General features: G+C 44.4%; 1 protein-coding gene across 4 annotated transcripts in view; it reads left to right on the top strand.

Annotated features, from left to right (window-relative positions):
* JADE2 (jade family PHD finger 2) overlaps positions 1-16670 on the top strand; it is an 874388-nt gene that overhangs the window by 304075 nt on the left and 553643 nt on the right. The window contains exon 1 of one of the 4 annotated variants that reach the window (XM_078653280.1): positions 1337-1472. The exons of 1 other annotated variant lie outside the window; for it this stretch is intronic. The gene's annotated coding sequence lies outside the window, so the exon portion shown is untranslated. 2 more of the 4 variants (XM_078653278.1, XM_078653279.1) reach the window with 2 other exon arrangements.

Genomic DNA, 16670 nt, shown 5'->3' with positions numbered 1-16670 from the left:
TGAGATTAAACTACCATGCCCCAGGACTCTTTCATAAACTCCTTGGAGTCTTAAATACTTTTAGCACCCAAGATGGCGATGGTGCTATCCATGGTGCTGAACTCTCTCACACGATAAAATGTGCCAATTATATTCTAAGGAAGGCGTGCCCTCAAAATAAACTATGGGGTCAGGGGTATCCTAAAAGCATTCTTTGTAATACCTCTTGAAATGTTAGGGGCATGAATTTCATACGTTCACCGTTTTTTCTCACTTTGATAACCCAACCAAAAACATAAGACAGCTTTGAAAAAGCAGCTGGTCACTGGGGTGTCTAAAATTATCATGTATTATCGAAATGTATTTAGAGCAACAATTCTTAATAATAAAAAAATAAACGGTTGGGTTGCATTACAACCAGCGCTTCAAAGCACACCGCGCCATAACACTGAATGTGATTACTGCTTCGATAAAATCCAAGTTTGATTAACGCTTGGATTAATGTTGGTGTAATGCCCTTTTCATAAGTTTACCCTGAATCCTATGCTGTAAAATATAATGCTCCGAAGTAGAGTGTACCGCAGGAGGTTGGTTGTGAAGCTGGAAATTGTGGGTGTGACCAAGACAGAACTGTTGATATTAGAATTACGAGGAAAACACGACAGCTTGGCAGGCTGCCTTCATAAAAGCAACCTCGTCCACTCCACAAGGAAAATGCCAAAGGTCACAGGAGCAGGCTGTGGTACTACCGTCCATACTTTCAGTTTCACTGCTTGTGCTTTCTCAGCTCCATTATTTGTGTCGGGCTCAATGTCAGACCGCTGTACGTTGCTGCTAAAGTGCCACACGTATGGCTGCTGCTTGCTGATTTTCCTTTAGGGGGCGGGAATGAGCGGATAATGTCCAAAGTAACCTGTTAAAGAGAACGACAGTGCGTGATGGGAAAGGCAAGAATAACCACCACGCCCACAGTACACGCACGTAACGCTGGCAGCCGTTTTATTACATGCGGGAAGGTGATTTGAAATCGATAACGCATTTAATCCGGAAACAAGTAAACCCCCTTGCGCTCGAGCTGCTGGGCACCACATTGTTTCTGACACGAGACCACATGTTCCTTTGCAAGTGGCAAAGTATTTGCTAAATCCCCGCTTATGTATGGAATTACACAAATGCACACGCTCGTAGTACAGCAAGTTCGTATTTCTTAAAGGATATAATAATTTAAATGTCTTCAGATTCAAAAACGTACATTGGGAGCCCTTCTACGTAATTTCAAGCCCGATAAAATGCCTCCGCCTTTCTTAAACATAAGTTTTCTAGCCCGCTCGAAAGAGCGCTCACTTCTCTCCAGCGCCTTTGGCAAAACGCTTTTGCCTCCCTCCTCCACTGCGAACTCGCCATCAAAATTCATACGCGATGGGGTGTAACGCAGTTTCATATTTAAAGCAGCCCGTCTTTCCCCTTTTGACGCAGAAAGAAATGAGAAAATTGTAAGTACGTCATTAATATGGCGCCAAAAGATTTTTCAAGTCGGAGCGTTGGTGGTGGTGTGGAGGCTGCAGCAGCAGCAAGGACTGCTGCCGCTGTGTGTGTGTCGCTTGAACTAAAGGAAACGAAAAGTGAGGGAGGGGGGAAAGAGGAGGGGACGGAAAGTGGGCTTTTCTAACGTGCGTTGCGAAACCAACCTGATCCGACTTGCAGCAGTTTGCAACCTGAACCCTCCGAACTGCGTGTGTGTGTTTATATCAGGGAGAGATGCGAGAAGGTGGGAGAGGAGGAGACTCGCACTGAGATAAGCAGCCCGTGCCCTCACCTGGGTCCTCGAAAATAAAGGACGCCCAAGAGGATTAAGGTCGATATTGAATTTTGGGATTTTTTTGGAAGGGCTTTTGATCCTCCAAACAGAGACTTTCCCGGTTGGTTGGATTTGACAGCAGCGGCCATCTCTTTGGAAACGTTTCATTTCTGTGGTACAAACATGGAGTTAGTTTGTATCCGTTCCTAGAAGAGGTATCCACGTCTTGTTTTTTTAATGGGATTTACTGTGTGCTTGTACCGGATTGATCTCGTCTTTTCGTGTTTTTCCAATGACCCCGCTCCCCCGCCCGCCCTTTTTTTATTTTTTTTGCATTTCCGTTGCATCGTCTCCCTGGCATTTTGATTGAACTCTGGGACATCGTCGCTCCTCGAGCCTTTAGTGAGGGCGGCACGGTAAGGCACAAATAACCCCGCCGTCTCTTTGGATTGTTCGCACAGGGTTGGTGAATGGGGAGAGTGCGGCGTGCAGGCAGAGGGATGGCGTATGTTGGCCGGGGCAGCTGCAGCGGGATGGGACAGGGGAGGTAAACAACTTTTTCAAGGTTTGCTGGGGGGACGTCATTAATGACTGCGGCATTCAGGCTAGTGGTCGCCCGTTCATGCACTTTGAAAGTATGCAGGGTGCCATGGGGGACTCTGTGTTTGGGAGGGGGCGGGGCAGTGGTTCACGCCCCCTCCCCAAAAGAGAAAACCATGCCGAGCAGCATAACGCTGGAGAGGGGCGTGCCTGTGCAAGATGACAGAGCGCAGTTCGATTCATCCTAGCTTTTGAGAAAATCCTTGGACACTTTGGGACACTAGTAGTCGGAAAGGTAGTGGATGAAGAATTCGCCGCGCTATTGAAAAAGTAATGACGTATTATATAATAGTCGCCACCTTGTTTCCTCCTTCCCTTAAAAAAATAGCTTTTCTGCCTGCACGCGCCATGCTTGGGTCTTAAAAGTGGACTTTTTAGCAAGTGTTTCTGAGGGATTAATGCCGGTATACCTCCGCATCTCGTCTCAAACGTTACTTTTGTTAAAGTAAAGCACTACACCGGGGAACCACCCCTCTTGATAGAATTATGTTACGTGAATCAGGCATGACGTATACGTTTGCGTTAAGGGGGCACTGCTGCGCCGGTAATACGGTTGGTGATCCAGGGGGCGCGGTATGGGTGCTGCGTAGGATGGACAGTGGAAATGTACAACACCAGCAGGCACTGGCTGCACGCTTCGATGGGGACTGTAGGGGGAGTGGCTGTTTACCTTCTCAAAACTCTCACGGCTTCCCAGAGGACTCCTCTAGGGGCGTCTTACTAGTACTGCATCACTCCTTGTCTTTTCCCGCCCTCTCTCCCTTTCCATGGCGTGACAGGCATTCTCACACGGAAGCTGCAAGCTATCTGCGTTGTTCACCTCCTTACACAAGACACCCGTCTCCTTAGCGCTCACACATCAATAAACCGCCCCTCCTCTAACCACAGCGCTTCACATATTCCTAAAAATGCCTGCCCCCAAGCCACATCATATCCCGCCTCCTCTGCTATTCCACCCACACTACGAGCTCCACCCTCCGCAAATGCATCACAAGCCATTGCCCACCCACCTCCCCGAATATAACTGGCACTGACAGCCCATCTCTCACACATTGTGCCAGCCTCCTTCTGCACAGTGCGCATACTTCAACGCATCTCCCTCAAGCCACAACCTCTCTTCGCACCTACCGAGGCCTCCCACTTTCATTCCACGCCACTGTCATTTCCAGCCTCTTTACCCTCTAACCGCGCCTCCTATAGTGCGAGACCCGCGGTACTACTCGCATGCACTCGTCGGCCTTGCACGCTACGCAGCTGCCGCTAGCCTGCTCGTTTTAAACACACCCACACGACCCGCCTCCTCTTCCCCCAGCTCTTTACATACGCATTTACCATCCATCATCCCAGGGCCTGCTGCTAATTCACACTTGTCCTCTTTGACATCGAGGCTTTGCTGACGCAGAACATGATGCAGCATCTGCGGGAGATCCAGGGAAGAGTGTGTTGGACTAGAAAATCAATACACGCCTTACGGTTAATTAATTGTTTGTGTAACGGAAGGGCAATGGCCATTGGCACTATTTTAATTTTTATATTTACTCTTTTATATTGATCTCCCAACCTTGACGCCCCCTGCCCCCCTTGACATTAGATCTTCACATACTTGGATGTAATGTATAATTTTGGCTCGGGGGTTAAACTCACGCCCCAGGAATAACAATACGTTTGCACACGGCTTCTATAACCAATTACCTCGTACATTCCTGTATATTCCCCTTGCTTCCAGCCACACTCCATCAGCGGTCTGCTAGGTCCCATTCATAAAGTACGTTGCCCACTACAACGTATTTTTTTTACATATGTAACACGCAACCCACATTTACCATTTGCATTAATGCAGCTGGACCTTAGTGTAACATTTAATGACCAGTCTCCGAGTCCATTAAGCTATCAGTATCGATCTGCTTTCTTGCTTTGCGATATGAAGGAGGCTTCCCGCCACACACTGGGTATACAGCCACACCCACTAGAATGCTGCCTGTTCTCATCACGCTGTATCAGTCCGCTCCAGTGTGTTTCTACACCTGGCATGTCACCTCGGCGTGGGACAGGCTTCCTCTTGATTCCTACTGTAAAATAATAGACATGGTAAGACTGAAGTCATCATTGTTTGAACTTTTGCAAGCAACGTTTGTCCTGAATCTAGCATACGTTTCAGGACGTTTGGCATACATGAAATGATTAAGCCTTTATGAGAGCAAGATGCAATTCCTTTTAAGCATCCTTGAATAGATTTTGAAAAATTAACAAGAGTAATGCCCTCTTGGTTAGCTTGTGGAAGAAAAAAATTCAGAAATGTAAGGGGTATAAAATGTAGTTGCAGAGGCAGTTTCCAATATGGCTGGGTGAGAACACATACATGGCTTCCTCACTTTGAAGCCTACATTGGCATACATTATAGGCAAGAAATAAATCCAACGTTATATTAATAAATTAAATATATAAATGCAAAGGTGCACCACACAATTACAGAACAACAATATTAATGAACACAGACGTAGCTTTTCTTAGTCGTGATTTTCTTTTATTCCAACAATAGTTGTTCGCAGCCGACGCGTTTCGTCCTCAAGGGACTTCTTCAGGGTAAATTGCTTTGGGTGTATACAATCGTCGCCATGGATAGGAAGTTCTTTGTAGAAGGGCGTTTCTAGCGATCTCTTAGTTAGTAGTATTAGGAAGCCATAAGATTATCTGTACATGCGAATAAGTAGTCAGAATGTGAAACTTCGTCAATAATTTTTTGGCAATATATCTATAAAAAGTCCTCTTTTTTTATTATATAAATTAGTATTCAGAGGAGGATGGATAGAAAAACGATTGTTCCATCAGGGATGACTCTTGGTAAAGTCCTACGTTCCCTGCATCCTCCTTCCTCGTGTCGCACCACGTCGAAAACGAGCTCGACTCCGGGAAGGAAGAGTCATCCCTGATGGAACAATCGTTTTTCTATCCATCCACCTCTGAATACTAATTTATATAATAAAAAAAGAGGACTTTTTATAGATATATTGCCAAAAAATTATTGACGAAGTTTCACATTCTGACTACTTATTCGCATGTACAGATAATCTTATGGCTTCCTAATACTACTAACTAAGAGATCGCTAGAAACGCCATTCTACAAAGAACTTCCTATCCATGACGACGATTGTATACACTCAAAGTAATTTGCCCTGAAGAAGTCCCTTGAGGACGAAACGCGTCGGCTGCTGACACCCGTGTTTTTGCCTGTACACTTTTGTTGGAATAAAAGAAAATCATGACTAAGAAAACCTACGTCTGTGTTCATTAATATTGTTGTTCTGTAATTGTGTGGTGCGCCTTTGCATTTATATATTTACCTTATAAGTTCTTGGATGAACTATCATTGTGACGGTGGGTGTTAACCAGTGTGCACACACTTCGCCCATACAAACCACTAGGGGCGATTCAAAATTTGGGGGGGTGATTTGTGTTAGGTGCTAACATTAGGAAGTTTCCACTGTCTCCCTTATCATTTGAAATTATATTAATAAATATGACATTGGGTTGGAGGGCTCTAAACTTATTGAGTGCACTTGAACTGTGCAGGAGCGCTACATTGAGGTAGAAAAGGAGTTCTGGGTGTACCCAAAGGAGAGTGTTTATATACCCTCTATGGCAGTGCACTCAAAAAATAAGTAATTGGATTGGTGATGTCCTCTCTGCCTTCTAAGTACATGTTTAGCACTTCATAGGCGCAGTTAATATTGCTCACTCATCATTCTTTAGTTTTTAATAGCATATCTTCAATCTATTAATTTATCCAGCACCACTTACAAGTTCGCTTTCTATTTAACAGATCTTTCTGTCTTCCAGAACCAAATCCTAACCTTGTTGTTGTTAAACCTACTTCAAAATGTCAACCATTCTCTTTTTCTATGTAATCTGTGCTTTGGTATCAATAAACTGACTCCATTAATTTCGTAACCCGGAGGTAAATGCTATTTTGGTCATATTTAGTCCCTTATTCAGTTTGTGTTTTGCATTGCCTCATAATCCATCAATAGACTAATTTCTGACAAGGCCTTTATTCCCACAAAATTGAACACCGATGATAGTTGATTGTTTGTAGTACTGATCTCAACCTTTTAACTTCTGGGCACCCCCACTGAATCATTACTGGAACCCGGGGACCCCTACTGAATCATTATTGGGATCCGGGAAGCCCCCACTTAGTCATTACAGGAAGCGGGGGACCCTGGTCTAAGCATTGTCCATGATTTGAACTGCTAAACAATGCACAAAAAATGCAGAAAAAGCATTAATCAAACAAATACACAAACAATGACACACTTTATTGAATTCACAATCACTTACAAATATATATATATATATATATATATATATATATATATATATATTTGTATGTGTATATGTATATATATCTATCTATCCATACTAATATTATAAAGAGAGAGCCCAAACCTTTAGGCGGGTAATCTCAGTAACCACAGCAACATTCACAACAGCCAATACAGCGTTGGAAAGGGCAGTTGCAGCAGAAGGACATAGGCTATGCAGACGGATAAAAAAAAATAAAAAAAATCCATACTATACTATCCATCCATATCCATACTAGTATTATAAAGAGAGAGCCCAAACCTTTGAGGCGGGTAATCTCAGTAACCACAGCACCAATCACAACACCCAATACAGAGTTGGAAAGGTCAGTTGCAGCAGAAGGACATAGGCTATGCAGACGGATAAAAAAATGTATAAAAAAATTGCAAAAAATCCACACTATCCATACTAATATTATAACGAGAGAGCCCAAGCCTTTGAGGCGGATAATCTCAGTAACCACAGCACCAATCACAACACCCAATACAGCGTTGGAAAGGGCAGTTGCAGCAGAAGGACATATGCTATGCAGACGGCCACCATATATATATATATTTTTTTTACAGAGTTTTATATAGCGCGAACTTGACCCAAACTGAATCAGGTATCAGAGCGCTTTACATAGCACCAGTTACGTTACATGAGGACACACATTAATTTTTGTTAGGCACGAGGAGATTAAGTGATTTGCCCAGAATCACAGGATGTTTGGCGTCGTTACCAAGACTCGAAACCAGATCCCCAGGTCCGAGGTCGAGCGCCTTAGCCGTTAGGCCAACTCCTCTATACATTTAAAAGGTAAAAGAACCGTGCCAGCAAAGTAGTCCCTTGTGGGCGTGTCTGCGTTGTGCTGTGGGCGTGGGCTGGGGGCATGTGGTACGGCCATCACATCGTAGGCTGTGGGCGAGACAAACGCTGGGAGCGTGACAAACGCTGGGGCGTGTATCCGCCCTTCATGCCATGTGAGTCGTACTTACACGTGCCAATTACGTTGCTGCGCAGCATCAAGGGGCACACTGGGGGCGTGACACGCTGGGGGTGTGAGAAACGCTGGGGGCCTGTGTCCGGCCTTCATGCCATGTGAATGCAATTGCGCCGCATCCAGGAGCACGCTGGGGGCGTGAGAAACGTTGGGGGCGTGTACTACGTTCCGCCCTTCATGCCATGTGGGTCGTACATTAATCAGAAGATCGTCTGCTGTGGCCGTGTGCTGGGGGTGTGACAAACGCGTTCACCTGGAAGCCTGGTAAGTAACGATACTGCAGCCTCTCCTGCGCGCTGTTACTGAACTCTCTCATTCAACGAAATTACACGCGCCAACTACAATCAACCAGGGCTCTAGCAGGGCTCAGGCGGCGGATCAGTACACTAATTACATGCACCTGATAACATCAACCAGGGCTGCAGCTGGGCCTTAAGCGGGGGAACACGCGCCTGCTAACATCAAACAGGCCTGCATCTGGGCCTCCAGCGGGGGAACACGCAAATGAGCGTGTCTGTGGGGACAATTACTGCAGCCTCTCCTACTCGCTGTCACTCAACTCTCTCATTAAACGGATTTACCCGCGGCTGATAACTCTCTCATTCAACGACATTACACGCGCCTGCTAACATCAACTAGGGCTGTAGCCGGGCTCAGCCGGCGGATCACTACACCAATTACACGCGCCTGCTAACATCAACCAGGGCTGCAGCTGGCCTTCTCCGCCCCTATTCTAATGAAACAAAAATGTTGTCTACCATGAGATTTTAAAATAAATTGCCCTTGCCAAATACACACATTACACACATTCTATTTCATACCCGGACAACGTCGGGACGGGCTGCCAGTAATATTATAAAGAGAGAGCCCAAAGCTTTGAGGCGGGTAATCTCAGTAACCACAGCACCAATCACAACACCCAATACAGCGTTGGAAAGGGCAGTTGCAGCAGAAGGACATAGGCTATGCAGACGGATAAAAAAAGTATAAAAAAAATTGCAAAAAACTACATCATCCAGAAGGCAGAGGGCCAAAATAACATCAAACAGGAAATGATGTAATAATGTGACTCACTATATTGAGACTGAGAGCCTGGAGCCAAATTGATCGTGAACAAGGGATATGCTATCCCGAAATGCATAGATTTGTGCCTGCCTGCTTGAGAAACTCCATGCTGTGAGGATTAAATAAAAAAGCACATAAGTGAAGACAAACGCGAGTTCGTCCCGTTTTTCTCCTAGCTGGGGGAATTGGTTGTGGCTTTAAATGCAGCGTGGTTCTGCCGCGTGGATTTACGAACCAGCGAGAGAGCGCTGCAAATTCTGGCGAAAAGGAACAGAGGGGTATCAAAATATATATATATATATATATATATATATATATATATATATATATATACATACATATACATACTAATATTATAAAGAGAGTGTCCAAAGCCTTGAGGCGGGTAATCTCAGTAACCACAGCACCAATCACAACACCCAATACAGTGTTGGAAAGGGCAGTTGCAGCAGAAGGACATAGGCTATGCAGACGGCCACCATATACATTTAAAGGTAAAAGAACCGTGCCAGCAAAGTAGTCCCTTGTGGGCGTGTCTGCATTCTGCTGTGGGCGTGTGCTGGGGGCGTGACAAACGCTGGGGGCGTGTGGTACGTTCCGCCCTTCATGCCATGTGAGTCGTAATTGCGCCGCATCAAGGGGCACTCTGGGGCCGTGACAAACGCTGTGGGCGTGTATCCGCGCTGTGGGTGTGTGTTCGCCCTTCCTGCCATGTGAAGCGCCAATTGCGCCGTATCAAGGGGCACGCCGGGGGCGTGACAAATGCTGGGGGCGTGTGCTACGTTCCGCACTTCATGCCATCTGGGTCGTACATTAATCAGATTGTCTGCTGTGGGCGTGTGCTGGGGGCGTCACAAAGGCGTTCACCTCGAAGCGCGGTAAGTAACCATTCGCAAGACTCCCTTGGGGGACTGCCCGTTGTCTCACACATACTTGGGGTGCCGAATGCAGTGTGTGCCTTGGCCTGGGTGCATCTGAAAAGCACTCCGTGCCGAAGAGCGTCGGTGTGGGTCATAAAAAAATAAGAACAACTGGAAACAATCATTCAAGACTCACACAATTCTAATTGTTAGACGGTCGCCGCTAGCCCTCAAGAGGGGGCACACACGACTGAGCGTGTCTGCGGGGACAATTACTGCAGCCTCTCATGCTCGCTGTTACTGAACTATCACATTAAACCAAATTACACGCGCCTGCTAACATCAGCCAGGGCTGTAGCCGGGCTCAGGCGGCGGATCACTACACTAATTACATGCGCCTGCTACCATGAACTAGGGATGCAGCTGGGCCTCAAGCGGGGGAACACGCAAATGACCGTATCTGAATACACACGTTACACACATTCTATTTCATACCCGGACAACCTCGGGACGGGCTGCTAGTGTATATATATATGTATGTGTGTGTGTGTGTGTATATATATATATATATATATATATATATATATATATATATATATATATATATATATCCTGTGTCCTGTATCGAGCGCAAACCACTTGGCAGCATTTCCCCCAGCGCATCTCACCTGGATTCCTGACGGGGGATTCTGGTTGTTGCAGTCCATTGCAAGATCGTAGGACAGGCAACAGGTGTGCTAACATCATTGGGGGCGGAGCCCCTTTGAACTTTCAAATGGAGGGCGGGACACTCAGCAAAGCAGAGGACAGCTTCCTGACTACTGGGGCGCTGAAGAAGGCAAACCTATGCCGAAATGCATTCGCCCGTCTTTCTCGTGAATAAATGGCTTCCTTGAACTTCCCCTGCTGTGACCTCTGCCTGCTTTCTTTTTCGTGAAGGAAGTTCTTGTTGCATACAATTCACGTCGGCCAGAGACGTGTTTCAGAGGTCCCTGCTCTACCAAGTGGCCCGGACTTTAATGGCAATCAAACTTTGTTTTCCAAGTTATTGGACAGCCTGGGCCCGCCTCGCTGTGTGGGGGGAGAAGCTGGCGGTTGTGTGGTATTTACCGCGCACTGGACGGCGAGCACTGTCTCTCTGCCCCCGCTTATTGGACTCCCATGTAGTGAGGTTGGAGCAGTTGGGGACCCGAGGAGGCTACCATCACTTGAAGCACAAGCAGGATAATTTGGCTTTCCCTTTGCGCAGTGTCCTGTATCAAGCGCAAACCACTTGGCAGCATTTCCCCCAGCGCATCTCACCTGGATTCCTGACGGGGGATTCTGGTTGTTGCAGTCCATTGCAAGATCGTAGGACAGGCAACAGGTGTGCTAACATCATTGGGGGCGGAGCCCCTTTGAACTTTCAAATGGAGGGCGGGACACTCAGCAAAGCAGAGGACAGCTTCCTGACTACTGGGGCGCTGAAGAAGGCAAACCTATGCCGAAATGCATTCGCCCGTCTTTCTCGTGAATAAATGGCTTCCTTGAACTTCCCCTGCTGTGACCTCTGCCTGCTTTCTTTTTCGTGAAGGAAGTTCTTGTTGCATACAATTCACGTCGGCCAGAGACGTGTTTCAGAGGTCCCTGCTCTACCAAGTGGCCCGGACTTTAATGGCAATCAAACTTTGTTTTCCAAGTTATTGGACAGCCTGGGCCCGCCTCGCTGTGTGGGGGGAGAAGCTGGCGGTTGTGTGGTATTTACCGCGCACTGGACGGCGAGCACTGTCTCTCTGCCCCCGCTTATTGGACTCCCATGTAGTGAGGTTGGAGCAGTTGGGGACCCGAGGAGGCTACCATCACTTGAAGCACAAGCAGGATAATTTGGCTTTCCCTTTGCACAGTGTCCTGTATCGAGCGCAAACCACTTGGCAGCATTTCCCCCAGCGCATCTCACCTGGATTCCTGACGGGGGATTCTGGTTGTTGCAGTCCATTGCAAGATCGTAGGACAGGCAACAGGTGTGCTAACATCATTGGGGGCGGAGCCTCTTTGAACTTTCAAATGGAGGGCGGGACACTCAGCAAAGCAGAGGACAGCTTCCTGACTACTGGGGCGCTGAAGAAGGCAAACCTATGCCGAAATGCATTCGCCCGTCTTTCTCGTGAATAAATGGCTTCCTTGAACTTCCCCTGCTGTGACCTCTGCCTGCTTTCTTTTTCGTGAAGGAAGTTCTTGTTGCATACAATTCACGTCGGCCAGAGACGTGTTTCAGAGGTCCCTGCTCTACCAAGTGGCCCGGACTTTAATGGCAATCAAACTTTGTTTTCCAAGTTATTGGACAGCCTGGGCCCGCCTCGCTGTGTGGGGGGAGAAACTGGCGGTTGTGTGGTATTTACCGCGCACTGGACGGCGAGCACTGTCTCTCTGCCCCCGCTTATTGGACTCCCATGTAGTGAGGTTGGAGCAGTTGGGGACCCGAGGAGGCTACCATCACTTGAAGCACAAGCAGGATCATTTTGCTTTACCTTTGCGTAGTGTCCTGTATCGAGCGCAAACCACTTGGCAGCATTTCCCTCAGCGCATCTCACCTGGATTCCTGACGGGGGATTCTGGTTGTTGCAGTCCATTGCAAGATCGTAGGACAGGCAACAGGTGTGCTAACATCATTGGGGCGGAGCCGCTTTGAACTTTCAAATGGAGGGCGGGACACTCAGCAAAGCAGAGGACAGCTTCCTGACTACTGGGGCGCTGAAGAAGGCAAACCTATGCCGAAATGCATTCGCCCGTCTTTCTCGTGAATAAATGGCTTCCTTGAACTTCCCCTGCTGTGACCTCTGCCTGCTTTCTTTTTCGTGAAGGAAGTTCTTGTTGCATATATATATATATATATATATATATATATATATATATATATATATATATATATATATATATATATTTTTAAAATAGAAGGATTGAAGGTTTTCTAAATTCAATCGAGGCCACTCATCGTCCATACTATATTTTTTTTGATGCACCTGCACTGCTCCCAGTAATGGGCAAATATCACTTAATCTCCCCGTGCTTAGCAAAAATGAATGTGTCCGTCTGTAACGCAACTGGTGCCAATATAAATCATTCTTATACCTTCGGGTCGAGTTCGTGCTATATAAAACTGCAAAAAAAACAATCTGAGGATATAAATTTAATTTTAGGCTCCAATTTCTAATTCCTTCTCACTTTAAAAATGTTTAACTGTACATTTAGCTTCTTTATTTACATACTTTATTAATCTGTTAATATAGTTTAATTTTCTAAGTTGTCGTGGACACCCTGAGGGCCCTTTGCGGACCCCAGGTTGGGAACTACTGCTTTAAACTATTTTCTACTGGCCATTCATTACATTATCCAAAGGATTTTTTTTTTTTTAAGAGATAGCCACACATTCTATCAGCTAAACCTAAGCCACTAAAACAGGTGTATATCTTGTGAACCACACCTAAAGAACCATGAAAATGTGATACCTTATGTAATGTGAATAAAGCGCTTGACAATTCTTGTTATAGGGATCATATGACAACTCTTGGTATAGGATGTTAAGCCCTCAAACACATAACTCTGCTACAGTTTTAGGCATTGCTCACTTCCAGGGAAGGAATATCTAGCTACTAGACTATGGAGTTTATCCTCGTGTGGAGCACTTCCCCATCCCTGATCAGTAAGATGAAATATCATTTAAAAGAATGAGGTTTTCAAATACTTTTTGGTGACTACTCTTCAAAGAACTGGAATCATCATGAATATCCTTTAACAGTAATGAAGCGTCATTAGGTAGATCTACCTTGCCATTATTTGACAAATTTAATACATGAACCACCAAATACATTTCACTACCAACAGTGGATTTCCTGTTCACCAAGTTCTGGGCTGGTGATAAAGCATGCTACATCTTGTGGGTGAAGGCCCAACATTCCATAAAAAGAATTGTCACATGCATCATTTACGACTTACACCTTAACATATGGTACTACTTTCACTGGGTCTCTGTGTTAGAATTCTCAAACTTGTTACCATTTTTCTTCGGTAGGCGACAGGAGCTAGTGTGTTAATTGTTACTAATGATTTTTGCTTTTTTTAATCTTATTGGACCCAGAACAGGCTAAGCACACTGTGGTGATATTTTAGGTTTCTGCACAGACTGCTAACATATTCCTGGTACTTGGAATTATATCTTTTGGGGCTGTCCACATATACATTGATTCATGTTTGCAATATTTGCCTCCAATGCGTAGCATATGTGTAGAGCTTTGGAATCTGTTATGAGGAACCAAAAACTAAGACAAAAAAACATTTTCTGATTCACAGGTGAATCACTCTAAAAGTATGTACATCGGTTTGTAATGGAAATCAGCTATCTATTGCCAGGCACTCCAGGCACCATCATATACATACGTTTTTTCCTCCGCCATTAATCGTTTGGTAGTTTATCACTCACAGATGGATCCCTCTTACTTTAATCCTGCATGGGTCCGTATCAGATAGGTCGGTATTATTTTCAGTTCCATCATTACATGGAGGTAACATCTCAAAGTTGGTTTTTCTTCCAAGCTTTAGTTTTCTATGGTGCCCAATTAGTCTTTTATTGATTTACATAATTTCCCTTTCCTTCCTAAAACCACTGTTTGTATTTTTCTGTTAACTTGGATGGTTAAGCACTTCCACCATAGAAAGATTTTAGAAGTGCATTTAAATGTATGTCTGAAGATAGATTTCACATATTGCAATTGCTTTTCTAGAACTACTACATTATCCATAGTTTATTTCACCTTCATGCATGTATGAAACATATTGCAATATGATAGCACATCTTTTTGATTATGAGCTGAGAGACTTAAAACATTAACTTTTTGTTTGTTTAATTTTGTGAATACACCTCCCTGGTGCCCTTTTTATAGCTAACTTTGCCTACTTTCCTGTGGGCTTTTCAGTGAGAAATGCACCATGACAACGTTTTGGGCGACATGATTCTAGGTATAAGAAAGTTGTTAATTAATTAAATTGTTTTTAAAAAACCCTTCCAATTAAAATATATACTGGCAGTGGTTTATTAACTCTCCTTAATGTCCACAACACAAATTTCTTTTTATTTATTTTTTCGTGTTTTCTATAGCGCGAACATGACCCTGCGAGGGGTATCAGAGCACTTTACAGATGTGTTTCAACATTAGAACCATTAAGAACCATAAGTTGCAGAATACAAACTCTTTCCAACAGTACACTTCAGGGGAGTGTATAACAAATATATCAAAAGCACATTAAATCACACCACCATATGTGTTACATATATACCCTCTCATGTGTGTGAAGTGAGATGCTGGCGGATGACTGGAAGCAAACATGGAAAGATTATATCCATAGGTACTGCTGCTGTCATGCTGCAAGGACTTATTGTAGAAATGTCGTCATATAGAACAATTTCGCTTCTTTTTGTAATGCTGCGATGGATGGAATTCTTCTAATGCTAGGGGGTAGAGCGTTCCAAATTCGAGGTGCTGCCCCAGAGAACGCTCGGTCATAAGTTTTTTTTTTTTTTTTCTTACAAAAACGAGCAGGTTTCAGAAGTAGATTGTCTTTGCTCCTGGTGCTTCGGTTTCCTACTGACAGCGTGATTTTCTGTGCAAGGTAAACTGGAGTTTTATGGTGCAATGCATTGTGGGTGATGCATGCTAACTTGAAGTGAATTCTTGCCTCGAAGGGTAGCCAGTCGAGCACTTTCAAATGGTGGGAGATGTGGTCAAATGTTTTTGATCCCGATATCAGTCTTGCGGCTGCATTAAGACATGCTTTCAAAGGGGCTGTTGTGACCTTGGGAAGCCCTGCCAGAGTAGTGCACACATATCCTATCCTTGAAATGACAAGTGCCTGGACTGCTGTTTTCAGATCTGTCCTATTTAGGAATGGTTTTAGTTTTCCAGAGGTCAGTTAATCGCATCGTAGCAGTCCACTAAACTTGTATTGTACACTGAATAAAAGATTCACGTTGGAGACTTCAGTCTGGTTTTTACACTTTACCCCAAAATGAGGCTTGGCAGAAAGAAAACATTGTAGAGAATAATGTAAGGTTGCAAGCCCATTAATGCAGCGTACATGTTACAACTTTATGCTACAACTTTATGCACATGTGAGATAATCTACTGTTTAGCTTCCTGGAAGATATTTGTATTTTTTGTTGAAAATGTGACTAAATGCATTTTCGCTTCTAGATACAGTTTGGGCAGGAATTGTCCCCTGCAGTGTATACAGGTGTGTTACTGTAGTAATCACACTTAATACATACATTCCATAAATAGTTTATTTATGTTCAGAAGTAAATAGTGCATGCAGCTAAGCAGGGGATCAGCACAGGAATGAATGATAACATTCTAGTACAAGCAGTTAATGCACAGACATTCTTATGACATCCCTTAACTTCTAATTCTAACTAAACTTAAAGGTGTACACAAGTTACTACACATCTCCCTTCTTAATGAAAAACAAAAAGAAAAGAAAAATATAACAAATAATAAAAAAAAAAAGACAGAATTTTTCTTTTTAAAATGAACAAAGTCCTCAAATTTCTTTGAGGTAACAGTACATCTTCCATATCTGCTGGATTAATTTTTTTCATTACCTTCTGCCACCAAAGCTCCATTTGAACAGTCTGATTCCCTTACTCTCACCTGATCACCAGATTCAATCCCTGTAGAATCGATCACTAACCGAGATCTAATACACCCATCCAACAAATGAGAAGTAGAATCCTGAACTTCAGACATAGTCAGGACCTGTAACATCAACATCCCTTCTCACATCCATTCCCTTTTCAATAGAAGGCAAAACATTCATCCACCAATAATCTTTCTTCTTTTCCACATTACCAGTTTTCTTCCTGACAAGCATCATCTGAAATGGAAATGCGACTCATATGATGGACACTACCATCATCCAGCTCAACTGTGTTAGGCATGACTTTGGTCACAACCCTAGGATCCGAAAACTTAGATTGCAACTTGCCCACATTTTT

The sequence above is a fragment of the Lissotriton helveticus genome, chromosome 7 (assembly GCF_964261635.1).
Source record: "Lissotriton helveticus chromosome 7, aLisHel1.1, whole genome shotgun sequence".
NCBI lineage: Eukaryota > Metazoa > Chordata > Amphibia > Caudata > Salamandridae > Lissotriton > Lissotriton helveticus.
Note: the sequence above shows the minus strand (reverse complement) of the source record. Positions and strands in the feature narration are given on the sequence as shown.